We start from the raw sequence: 12036 nt of genomic DNA on the forward strand, positions 1-12036 counted from the left end.
CCATCTCACAGTTCCAAGGATCTACAGTAGACATTCCTATCTCACAGCTCTGGGGCGAGGAGTCCATAGCAAGTTGTTGGTGGTTCCCTTCCAGTTGAGGCCAGTTTCCTGGCTTGCTGATGGCTGCCTTCTCCCTATGTCCTCATGTGGAAGAGAAAGAGGACTCTGGTAGGTAGAGAGAATTCTGTCTTTCTCTTCTTTTAGAAGCCCAGTTCTATCATGAAGGCCCCACTCACATGGCCTCATTCACACCAAATTTCTTCCCAAATGCTCCACATCCAAATCCTATCACACTGGTGGTCAGGGCTTCAACATATAAATGTAGGGAAGACAAAACATTCAGTCCTTAACAACTCTTTTTAAAAATAGGTAAATCATCATAAACTGTGAGATGGGAATGTCTACTGTGAAGGGAACTAGTCCTCTTTTTTGATAAATGGAAAGATAGGACCCCTGTGTATTACTGAAATAAAAGAAGAGGTTAAGAAGATATTTGGACCTGAGTCAGCAAATATAACAAAACAGATTCACCTACACAGTCGGTTTCTGTCATCTACTGCTCTTTGGTGGGCAATTTGTGCTTTGAATGTGTTTCCTTGAGATTGCTAATGGCATAAACCTTCCATCGTCGGTCAGGGAGGGTAAAAGAGTTGTCATTGTGACAACTGCCAAACATTCGAAGAAATTCAAAGCCTTTTTGACTATTTTATCAAAGGTACAACTCATTTTCAGAAAAGCTTAGGTGAGAGTCTATTTTAACTATTGTATCTTGTGATCACCAGATACCTGTTAGAACTTAACCATGTTTAAAAATTGTTCTGTTTTCTAACACTTCTATTAACACCAAAACAGATAAGGGCATACACTCTGTGGAACCAGAAAAGTGCTTTGAAGAAGGAAGAGTATCAGACATAAGTTTTCTTATTATTTATTAATGGTGTGGTGTTTGTTGCTATAGGCATTCCTCAGATATATTGCTGGTTTGGTTCAAGGCCACGCAAAAAAAATGAATATTGCCATAAGGGCAGTACATGAATTTTTTTGGTCCCAGTACACATAAAAGTTATATTTATACTATACTATATTAAGTTTGCAATGGTTTTATGTCAAAAAATGAATATACCTCAATAGAAAAAAAGCTTTATTGCTAAAAAAAGTAAATGATCATTTGCTATTTCAGTGAGTGATCATCTTTGTGCTGCTGGAGGGTCTTGCCGCCACGTTGATGGCTGTTGACTGATCACAGTGGTGGTTGTTAAAGGCTGGGCTGGCCATGGCAATTTCTAAAAATAAGACAACAGTAAAGTTTGCCATATCCATTGACTTTTCCTTTTATAAAAGATTTCTCTGTAGCATGTGATGCAGTTTCATAGCATTTTACCCACATTTGAACTTTTAACATTGAAATCAATATTCTCAAACTCTGTTACTGTTTCATAAACTGAGTTTATACAATAGTCTAATTTTTTGTTTTCATTTCAACAATGTTCACAGCATCTTTGCTAGGAGTAGATTCCATCTCTAGAAACCACTTTTATTTTTTATTTTGCTCACTGATAAGAACCAGCATTTTATTAATTCAAGTTTTATTATAAGATCCAGCAATTCAATCACATCTTAAAACTCCACTTTAAATTCTAGTTCACTTGCTATTTTTACCACATCTGCCATTCTTCTACTATGTCTTAAACCCCTCAAAGTCATACATGAGGGCTGGAATCAACCTTTTCCAAATTCCTGTTAAAATTGATATTTTGACCTCCCTACCATGAATTATGAACATTCTTAATGGAATCTAGAATGGCGACTCCTTTCCAGCAGGTTGTCAATTTACTTTGCTCAGATCCATCAGAGTAATCACCATCTGTGGCAGCTATATCCTTATAAAATGTATTTCTTACATAATGAGACTTGAAATTCAAAATGACTCCTTGTTCCATGGGCAGAAGAAGGGATGTTGTATTAGCAGACATGAAACATCATTACTTTTCTTGTACATCTACCTCAGAGATCTTGAGTGGCCAAGTACATGGTCAATGAACTGTTACATTTTCAAAAGGATCCTTTCTAAGTAGTAGATCTCAATAGTAGGCTTAAAATATTCCATAAACCAGGCTATGGACAGATGTACTTTCATCCAAGCTCTGTTGTTCAATGTATAGAGAATAGGCAGAGTGGATGTAGCATAATTCTTAAGAGTCTGCGGTTTTACAGAATGGTAACTGAGCATTGGCTTCAACTGAACAACCTTCAGTAGCCCCTAACAGGACAAGTAGCATGTCCTTTGAAGCTTTGAAGTGAGACATTTCCTTCTTACTAACTATGGAAGACCTAGAGCAGTGGTTCTCAACCTTCTTAATGCTGTGACTCTTTAATACAATTCCTCATGTTGTGGTGATCCCCCAACCATAAAATTATTTTCATTGCTACTTCATAACTGTAATTTTGCTACTGTTATAAACTGTAATGTAAAATATCTGATATGTAGGATGTATTTAGGTGACCCCTGTGAAAGGGTCGTTCGACCCCCAAGGGGCTCATGATCCACAGGTTGAGAACCCCTGACTTAGAGGTTATCTTTCAAAATCATATAAGGGTGTTTTGTCTGCGTGAAACATCTGTTGGTTAGTGTAGCTGCCTTCATTAACAATCCTCGCTAGATCTTCTAAATCCTTTGCTGCTCTATCTTACACTTTGATGGAAATGGCTTCTTTCTTTACATCTCAGGGACAAACCTCTGCTAACTTTAAATATTTCTTCTGCACTTTCGTCACCTCTCTCAGCATTCACAGAATTAAAGAGAGAACTTCACTTGGACTAACTTTGGCTAAAGGGAATGTTGTGGCTGGTTTGATCTTTTATCCAGACCACTCAAGCTTTCCATATCAGCAGAAAGGCTGTTTCACTTTTATTACTTGTGTGTCTATTGGAGTAGAACCTTGATTTTCATTCAGCTTTTCCAGAACTTCTGCTTTGGATTCACAACTTGACAAACTGACTCAAGAGGCCAGGGTTTCAGCTCATCTAATATTTTACGTGCCTTTCTCACTGGCTTCATTATGTCTAACTTTGATTCCAAGGGAGACGTGTGACTCTTCCATTCACGTGGACATTTGCAAGCCACTGCTGTTTTATCAATCGGCCAAATTTCAATATCGTGTGTCTCAGGAAATAGGGAGTGAGATGGAGAAAACCAATCACTATGGTAGTTAGAACACACATGACATTTATTGATTAAGTTTGGCATCTCATGTGGGTATGGTGTGTGGACCCCAAACAGTTATAATAGTAACATCAAAGATCACTTATCATACATCACCATAACAAATACAATAATGAAAAAGTTTAAAATATTGTGAGAATTCCCAAAATGTGACACAGAAACGTGAAGTGAGTACATGCTGTTGGAAAATTATGTCAATAGACTTGTTGTTCAACAGAGATTAGATACAAGCTTTTAATTTGTAAAAAAATGCAACAATAAGGACAGTGAAGAACAATAAGGGGCAGCTAAGGGAGGGACGCCTTTACCAAAAAGATGCCAGTGAGTTTTGATTTTGCCAATTGTAGGGAGTGAGACCTTGGCCCTATTCTTTGCCTTTTCTTTACTCTTGCAGCTTGTAATTGCTAATTTGCACAGCAGAGCTATCATTCTTTCTTCTGCTTTGGTTAAGGTTAGTGTATATATCCGTTTCCCATTGCATATTATTAACTTGCTGAAGCCAGACACCAATCTTCATTGTGTGTCTTTCATAGCACTTAAAACAGTGTCTCAAACACATGAGAAGGCCTGTTAAATTGATTTACATTGATACTGATCACAAGGTCTAGAAACAGGGTGCTTTAGAAAGATTAAAAGAACACAGATTGTTTATCTTAAACAAAAGGTCAAATGCTATTCTGAGAGTCTACAGATCAATAAAGTTTGTTATATCATTAGCAGGGGAAGGAGAGCTGGTGGGGAGTGGAGCAGTCACCGCTCTGTCCCCGAGTCTGCTCTGGGCCGGCCACCGAGCACACGCCTCGTCTCTCTGCTGTCTGGTCATCCTGGGCCAGGTATTTTTGGATGATTCTACTTCATTGGTTCTACTAAGCTCCAAAGAATTTCATCCTAATTTATGCCTGTATTTATAACTGGAAGCTATTGTTTTGCATATAGGATCATTTATTACATATGGTTATTCTGCTTTTCTGGAAAGATCCAGATTATCCATATGAACTTAATTTATTTACTAATTTTTACGGAAACATTTACAATATGTTATCAGGTGTATTCAATAAATATTTACTGAGCACTTACTATGGATTAGGGTATCAGTGATATACTAGAAATCTAAAAAGGAATATAACATCTGCCTTGCTTACCCTTGAAAGGCTCATAGTCCAGTGGGAGAAATATCAGAGTAAAAACAAGTTTTATAGCAGAGCACCTGTTACTCCAAGTGCAGACAGAAGCTCTGCAAAATTGATTATTTCCTGGGCAAGAAAACTGTCTTAAAATGATACAAATGATTAATTATGAGTATTCTATAACCACAAAAGATTTAAATTAAAAATCAATGACAAAAGATCTTTTATATTCTCACAGGCTTAGAAATGAGTAAACATAATTAACACATACATTGAAGAGGAAATAATAATTAAATTTTTGAACTATTTTGAATTGAATGTATAATACACACCCACACTAGAGAAAAACTCAATTTAAGTTGATGGGAGGGGGAGGAGGAAGGAGAAAGAGGGGAGGGGAGAGGAGGTGTGAGGGGGTTGGTGCGCTCCCACCTGGTGGGCACAGGGTAAGGGTCTGTGGCATATTCCTGGGTGAAGGACAGAACACAGCAGGGACTCTACCTAACAAGTGTAAACATTGTAATCTAATTCTTTGTACCCTCATATTAATATGAAAAATTTTTAAAAAGAACAAAGATAAAAAGTATTTAATGCATTAAAACTTATGGAATGTAGCTAAAATGTGTACAGAGTGGACTTTATATCACTATCTGTATATTTTAGAAAAAAATTTTAAAAACCCAGAAACTAAATATTTTTCTCAAGAATAACAATAAATTAAACATAGAGTAGAAGAAAAGACATGAAAAGAGTAAAATGAGTGAAAATGAAAAGAAATATACTAAAACCCATACCCATACTGAATGATGGTTTTCTGAAAACATCAGTAGAATCAAGAAATGCCTGCTGAGACGGACACTACACACTGTTACTTCATAAACGGTAAAGCACTTTCTGATCTCTCTATTTTTCTCTCTTTCTTACCCACCCTCATTATGTCTCTGAAATAGATAACACTAATTTTCAAAGCTCAAATTGGGCCACGAAAAAGAATTAACCCTTTCTTTTTATTTCATGTCATTAAATAAATCATGCATATATTTAATGAACCACACAGTACTAGAATGTTGCTACTATTTTACTTCTGACTTCTCCCTCCCTCTTCCCATGGTTAGTTGTGTTATTGAAAGCTCAGGACTTGTCCAGGAAGCCTCGTCAGAAGAGTGGGAACATGTGGTCCAGGTTAAGGAGAGAGATGTTTATTTGCTGTTAGAGGAGAAAGATGGGTGACTATCTTGTCTCAAAGCTCCAAATTCCTGCTTCTGAGTAGAAGCACAAAGATCGTAAAGGTTCTGATTTATCCCATCACCCCATTTTTGGCTAAAATTATCCTGTGGCTTCTGCCCAGATATTCCTTTGAGATAACTCCTGTGACATAAAGATCGACAGACACTCCGCTGTCCCTCCCAACCACTGGCCTGAGCAGGCAAGCAGGTTTCAGTCTCCCCAAAGCACGAGGGCCACTTTTTCAGGCCTTTCCTTCTGTATATATGTAGCCTCCCAGGGTCCCAGTATAACAAGTAAAATTAAGGAAAAGGTTGGCATGAAGAATCTAGGACACTTAACAGACTTTGTGATATTCTCTAGTGTTATGAAAGATTGCGATGCAGTACTTCAAATAAAGCCTGAAACATGAAGACTTTATCAAGGAGCAACATTTTTGTGGACTTTCAGTTTAGCCTTCTCCTGTCACAAACAAATTTATGTTCCATAACCAATAATGCATGTGTTTAAAGGAGAGTTGAAAGTTCAAGGCTGCCTATGTGACTATCACCCCTAATTTGAAAGTATTTTTCTTTAGCAATCTCACATAATAGCTAAATTTTAAAGGCTCTGGACATGTTACAATTGGCCCAGGGTTAGAAACTGAAAACACGCCTCCTGGTTCTTCTTTCTGTAACACTGATATTGGAGGCGAGCATAGCCCGGGCCTGTACGCCACCTGGGCATACGTCCATCCACCACAGATAACTCAGACACTGAATTTAACTAAATCTGACATGAAATAAGAGGCTAAAAGTCTCAGCCTAAAGAAAGAGGAAAGTTTAAACAATCAATTCTAGATATTCTGTAATCACAAAAAGAAACTAAAAATAGTTTAAGATAAAGGGATTGTCATCAGATAGCCCAGGCTGGAGATAAGGAACTGCAGTCTGTCGGAGCTTAAAAGCCTGTGAGAGGGAAAGACACAGAGGGGATGTCCAAGTCAGGCAGAAACGCTCACTCAAGGCTCACCCAATACTCTTAGTATTTTTAGTACATATTGTATTCCACATACTTTTGGAATATTCTCTTCATGCAAATTCTTGAAATTTTACAGAAAAACTAAGGACTTGCCGAGACACATGTAACAAAAATTAACAAGGTTAGGAGCCTCCTACCAATTACCCAGACTTATTTTAAAGGTGAACTAAGATCATGAAATATTAGTGCAAGAATGGATGCACGAGAGAGTGGGTCAGAATCGTGATCCCAGGGACGTGAATCTACCCTGGACGTGCAAAGCAGGGGGAAAGATTTTCCCTAATGAACAGTATTAGAGAGACTGATTATGTTGAATTACCCCCAAAAAATCAGTCCCAGAAAGACAAAAGACTTTTAAAATTTACGTAGGAAAATTTTTTATGACATCATGTTGGGAAAGTATTTTTAATAAAATTCAAGTAGCACAAACTGTAAATGAGAAGTTTGATAAACCATATTACATTGAAAGCAATACATTTGGATAATCAAAAGAGAGTATTGGGAAAGTGAATGGACATGCCAAAATTAGAAGATGTTTTCAATGCATGTAATTAACAGATAAGAGCCTCTGGGACATAGGTCTACATATGCACATATACTGTATATTTATAAACAGTTAAATCACACACATATGCATATGTTTGTTTTTTCTACTGATAATAAAGACTAACAACAATTCCAGTGAAAACAGATCAAAATTGTGAACAGACATTCCACTACCTGGTGTCCAATATTCTTAGCCTCATTCGTAATGAAGGACATCACAATTTGACACCATTTTAAATGTACATTACTGACAAAAAGTTAAGAATTCTGACTCTCATAATGTTGGCAAAAACAGTGACTCTCTTTCCAAACCACTTTGGAATGCAATTGGCTATCGTGTAATAAAAGTAAGAGCGTGTCTAGCATAGAATGTCATGATGTCATCCCTGAGCACGTAGATAATAGAAATTTGTACATGTGTACCAAGAAATAGAAAAGGAAATTCATAATGACTTTAATTGAGGAGGAAAAAAATGCCATAGAGAAGAATAGCTATTGGCAGGAAATTAGATGTAATAACTATGGGGCAATTATACAACGGGATATGGCCTAGTTGTACAGATAAATAGATTATAGCACACAGTAAAAAATGATGCAGCTCAGAAACATAACTTTATATAAAAATAAAGCTAGTTGCAAAATGTCAACAGTATAGAGAGTAGGGTAAATTTATCACGTGCAAATAAGGAGAACAGTATCGTGGTCACACACGTACAGACACCCTCATACTTCTGAAAACAATCACTGAACAAGGAGCACAACTGCCAGGATCGCAGCTGCTTCTGTGAAGAGAAAAGAAATTCTATTAGCAAATGGCACACAGTGGTATTCAAAATTATAGTTAAATTTTGGTTTCTTATACTGGTTAGTGAGGTTAGTGAGTTTTTTCTTCCTCCTCTCCTCCTCCTCTTTCTCTTCTTCTTTTTCTTCTTTTTCTCTTAAGAGGTAAGGTTTTGTTCTGCCCTCCAGGCTGAAGTGCAGGAAAGTGACGGATCCCAACTCATTATGGCCTCACATACTGGGCTCTAGCCGTTTTCCTGCCTCAGGCTCCTACGTAGCTAGGGTTACAGGTATGAGCCACTGCACCTGGTGTGTTATTCTTGGTAAATACGTTTTACTTTTTTTTTTTTTTTTTTTTAACATACAGTGCTCTTAAAACAAACTTAAAAACAAAGTTTAGTAAAACATTTAAGGAGAAAGATAGTTTGGGAACAGATGTGTAATGTTAAGATGTGCATCATTAGTGTCTAATAAAAACTAAGTAACCATCATTTCCCAAACTATGTTCTCTTAGGGAGCACACAGCCCGCACTGGCCAGCACAATGTCTTTTAGGAAATTATCCTCCATCGTGTGGGACAGAGATACAGCACTAAGGACAGATGCAAGGCTTGGATGAATGTTCACCTCTCTTGGCCATCACTGTTCAGGTTCAAAGTACACGACCAGATGTGGCTATGAGGGTAGAAAGCTGAAAATCATAGATTTATTTTCTGTACTTCTGGAGGAAGATCAGAGGCAATGGCACAAAAAGTAATATATCCCATGCAGATCACTGTGCAGCAGGCAGAGCTTGGAAAACACATCGCCTAGCAGATCCCGGGCAACAGCACCTGAGCAGGGAGTGCCTTAGTCTTAATAATCTACTGAGGGGGAGCTGGAAGGATTCTGTGAGCTACACACATATAATTAATAAGTTTTTTTGTATATCTTTTCTAAAACAACTTTTTTTTTTATTTAGAACAGATTTAGGTTATAAAAATATAGTTTTAAAAAGCAGAAAAATTAGAAAGATAGTAGAAAGAATTTCCATATACCCTACCATCCAGTTTTCACTATTATTATTTTTTTCTAAAATGAACATTTCTAACAGATTACAATAATACGAAACTCATTTTTTTCTTTGAGATAGAAATTAGATGGGGCATTTCTTAATAATATAATGTAGGGCTACACTTAGTACAAAGTGTAGAGATACCCCATCCCACACCCCGCCCCCAGCCACAGGTAGAAAACAAATACTTTCCATGAAATTATCTTTCACATTACTAAAATATCCTCAGTTACTTGGAAAACTTTCGTGGTTGGAATATTTAAAACACTTGTTTTTAAATATGTGGAATTGTTGAAGCTGAGATTTTTGAAACGATACATCTGGTTTAGCAGAGAAATGATATCCTTTAAAAATATGTTGATTGGGTTTCCTTAAGCAAATCTGAACAACTATTGTAATAGCAATGCTAGGTAGCAAGAGATACTTTCAGATTTTCCCTTTAAGAAACATAGAATCGATGAACATTAAGTAGTAAATATGTTACATAGTATACTTTCTTAACAAGGAATGACCGCCATCAGGCCTTACTAGGAAAGTAAATGAATAATGGCATTTACTACCTGTTTTATTACCGATAAGCTACAACAAAGCTCAAATGATAGATTAAGTATGTGATATCAAGCAAAAAATGAAAACTATTATAATTTTACCAAAAGAAATATCAAAAAATGGGAAGAAGTTAAATGAATGTGGCATAGGTCCCAAAGAGTATACTTAAAGGTTCTGATTCACACTTTCAAAACAAAAGATATCTACATACAGTTTCTGTGAATATTTCTCATACTAGCAAGATCCCATAGCCCTACCTTATCAAAGACAAAATTCAGATGAACTAGAAGTTCTGTCTGCTAAAGTGCATCTGCTGACTACCCCTGCTGTGGCCCCGTGCTGCCTAGAGCCATCCAGGAACCTGGTCATCATTCCTGCTCCTTCAATCACACAACAATGATTTTTTTTTAAACCAAATACTTTATATGGTCTACTACAGAAAAAAAAAATCCTAGACATACTGTCTTCTATAGAGTTAACTTCATTTTTAAAAACTGAAAATGTAAAGGGTCCACACAAACTAAGAGCTGCATTAAGTATATACTTTGTACTGTAATAGTAACTTGCTGTGCTCTTAAAATCTCTATGAGGGAAGCAGATTTTTTTTAACCTACATTTTTTGGCAAAAGATTGGAAAGCAAAAGTAGCAGGGCTGTAAAATCTCATGAAATTTGTGGGAGTAGGGTTAAAGCTAACTTATTCAATATTTTGTAGTATTATTGCACTCATATATTGCCCAGAATATATCTGTAGCAACTCAGCAATAGTAATTGCAACAAAAGGTAATGGATCTAACAAAGCTTTTGACTTCCTCATTAGATAACAGCTTCATAGAGGAAATGCAAACTGCAACTCGGATCAGATTATATAAGCTGAACAATTATTTAATTTTATATAAAATTAAATCTAACCCATACCACCACAAATCTGTAAGGAATCAGAAAAAGATCTGTAGTACACAAAGCCTTGGCTTTTGCTGCATTCTGCTTTGAAATCACTGAGTTAAAACAGCATTTTCCCAAGATTTCAAGAAAAATACATTTTATAAAAGGGAATTTTTTTTTAATCACTGAGTACATCATTTTTGTTACCGACAGAAACAAGTTATGCTTTTTTCCACCACAATTCACTCTGATGCAAGAAATACTTCTCTCTTAACTCCTAACTAACGCTGCATTTTCAAGACTAAAGGAATTATCATTTGGCATTCTTATCTTCTTGATCTAAGTTATTTGTCTCTAAAATATGTCAAGTAAGCTTTTAAAGATCCAGGGAGGGGGGCAGCTTCATGATTTTCTCTCTCAGTAGATTCTGAGGAGGCTCCTCTGGCCTCGCGGCTTCCCTGGCTTCCTTCTCTTCCTCTTCTGTTATCTTCTTCCATTTTTTCATCCTCCTCACTGTCTAGAGGCTGAGGAATCAGCTGGTTACCCACAAATACACAAGTGTTAATTCTCTGTTTAACTCTTTCTTTTCCTTTTAGGTGGAGCCCTCTGAGGAATCCCCTTGGCCTGCATCTCATCATTTATGGAATTTCTCAGTGTGCGTCCTAAATCCGAGCCAAGTCCTGTAGATTCCTGACAGCACAGGGAGGGAGTCCCACAGAATCTGCCTTGCCATTATCATTCTTACTTGGTTGCACAAGTGGAGCAAATGCAACAGCAAGGATATTTTTCCTTTCTCAAGTGTTTTGTCCAGGTCGCATAATCTGTGTTAACTGGTCCTCTATAGGCATGACTAGGATGCCTCCAACTTTTAGCAATATTTTCATGGTCTTTCTGGACTCCAGCTCCACAGTAAATTCGATCATACTGATGACTATCAGATGCTATCTGGAGGCAGTTACCAACCACAAATGCTGGTTCACAGAGCTCAAATTTATCAAAGCCAGCGCTATTTTTGATGAAGCTCTCCAGTTTTTCCTTGGCATATTGCACCACATCTGAATGCAGCTCAATCCCATGATTTATTCCAAAAGGACCAGAGGTGCAGCAACCAGTCTGGCCCACTGCTGCGGTGCGCGGAACTAGGCGCTATGACTCCAGGGGTTCCAGGCGGCCGGAGGCCACCGACCGGGAAGGGGCGGGCCCGAACCAGTTTTCACTATTATTAACACCTTACATTAGTGAGGAACATTCATTATAGTTAAAGAGCTGACGTTGATACGTTATTATTAAGTAAAACCCATACTTTCAGATTTCCCCAGTGACCACCTGCAGCCCCTTGTGCCTGGATCCCATCCAGGATGCCACGTTCCACTGAGGACTCATTGCCTTTCAGCTGCCTCGGCTGTGACACGTTTCTCAGGTTCCTTGTTTTTAGTGACTGAGAGGTGTGAAGAGTATCAGTGGAATATGACTAATCATCCCTCGTTGGGGACTTGCCGGTGTATTTGTTAGACTGGAGTGATGTGGCTTTACATGGAAGGTCATAGAAGCAACGTGCGGTTTTCATCAGCTCATGTGGGGGGTCCCTACTAAGATTACCAGGTAGAGACGTGTTTCCCAGGTTTCTCCA

General features: G+C 37.6%; 1 pseudogene; it reads right to left on the reverse strand.

The window, feature by feature from the left end:
• Positions 1-10730: 10730 nt before the first annotated feature.
• On the reverse strand, positions 10731-11290 carry LOC100948860 (annotated as a pseudogene).
• Positions 11291-12036: the final 746 nt, after the last annotated feature.

Source organism: Otolemur garnettii, unplaced genomic scaffold, assembly GCF_000181295.1.
Source record: "Otolemur garnettii isolate 467f Iridium unplaced genomic scaffold, OtoGar3 scaffold00001, whole genome shotgun sequence".
Taxonomy (NCBI): Eukaryota; Metazoa; Chordata; class Mammalia; order Primates; family Galagidae; genus Otolemur; species Otolemur garnettii.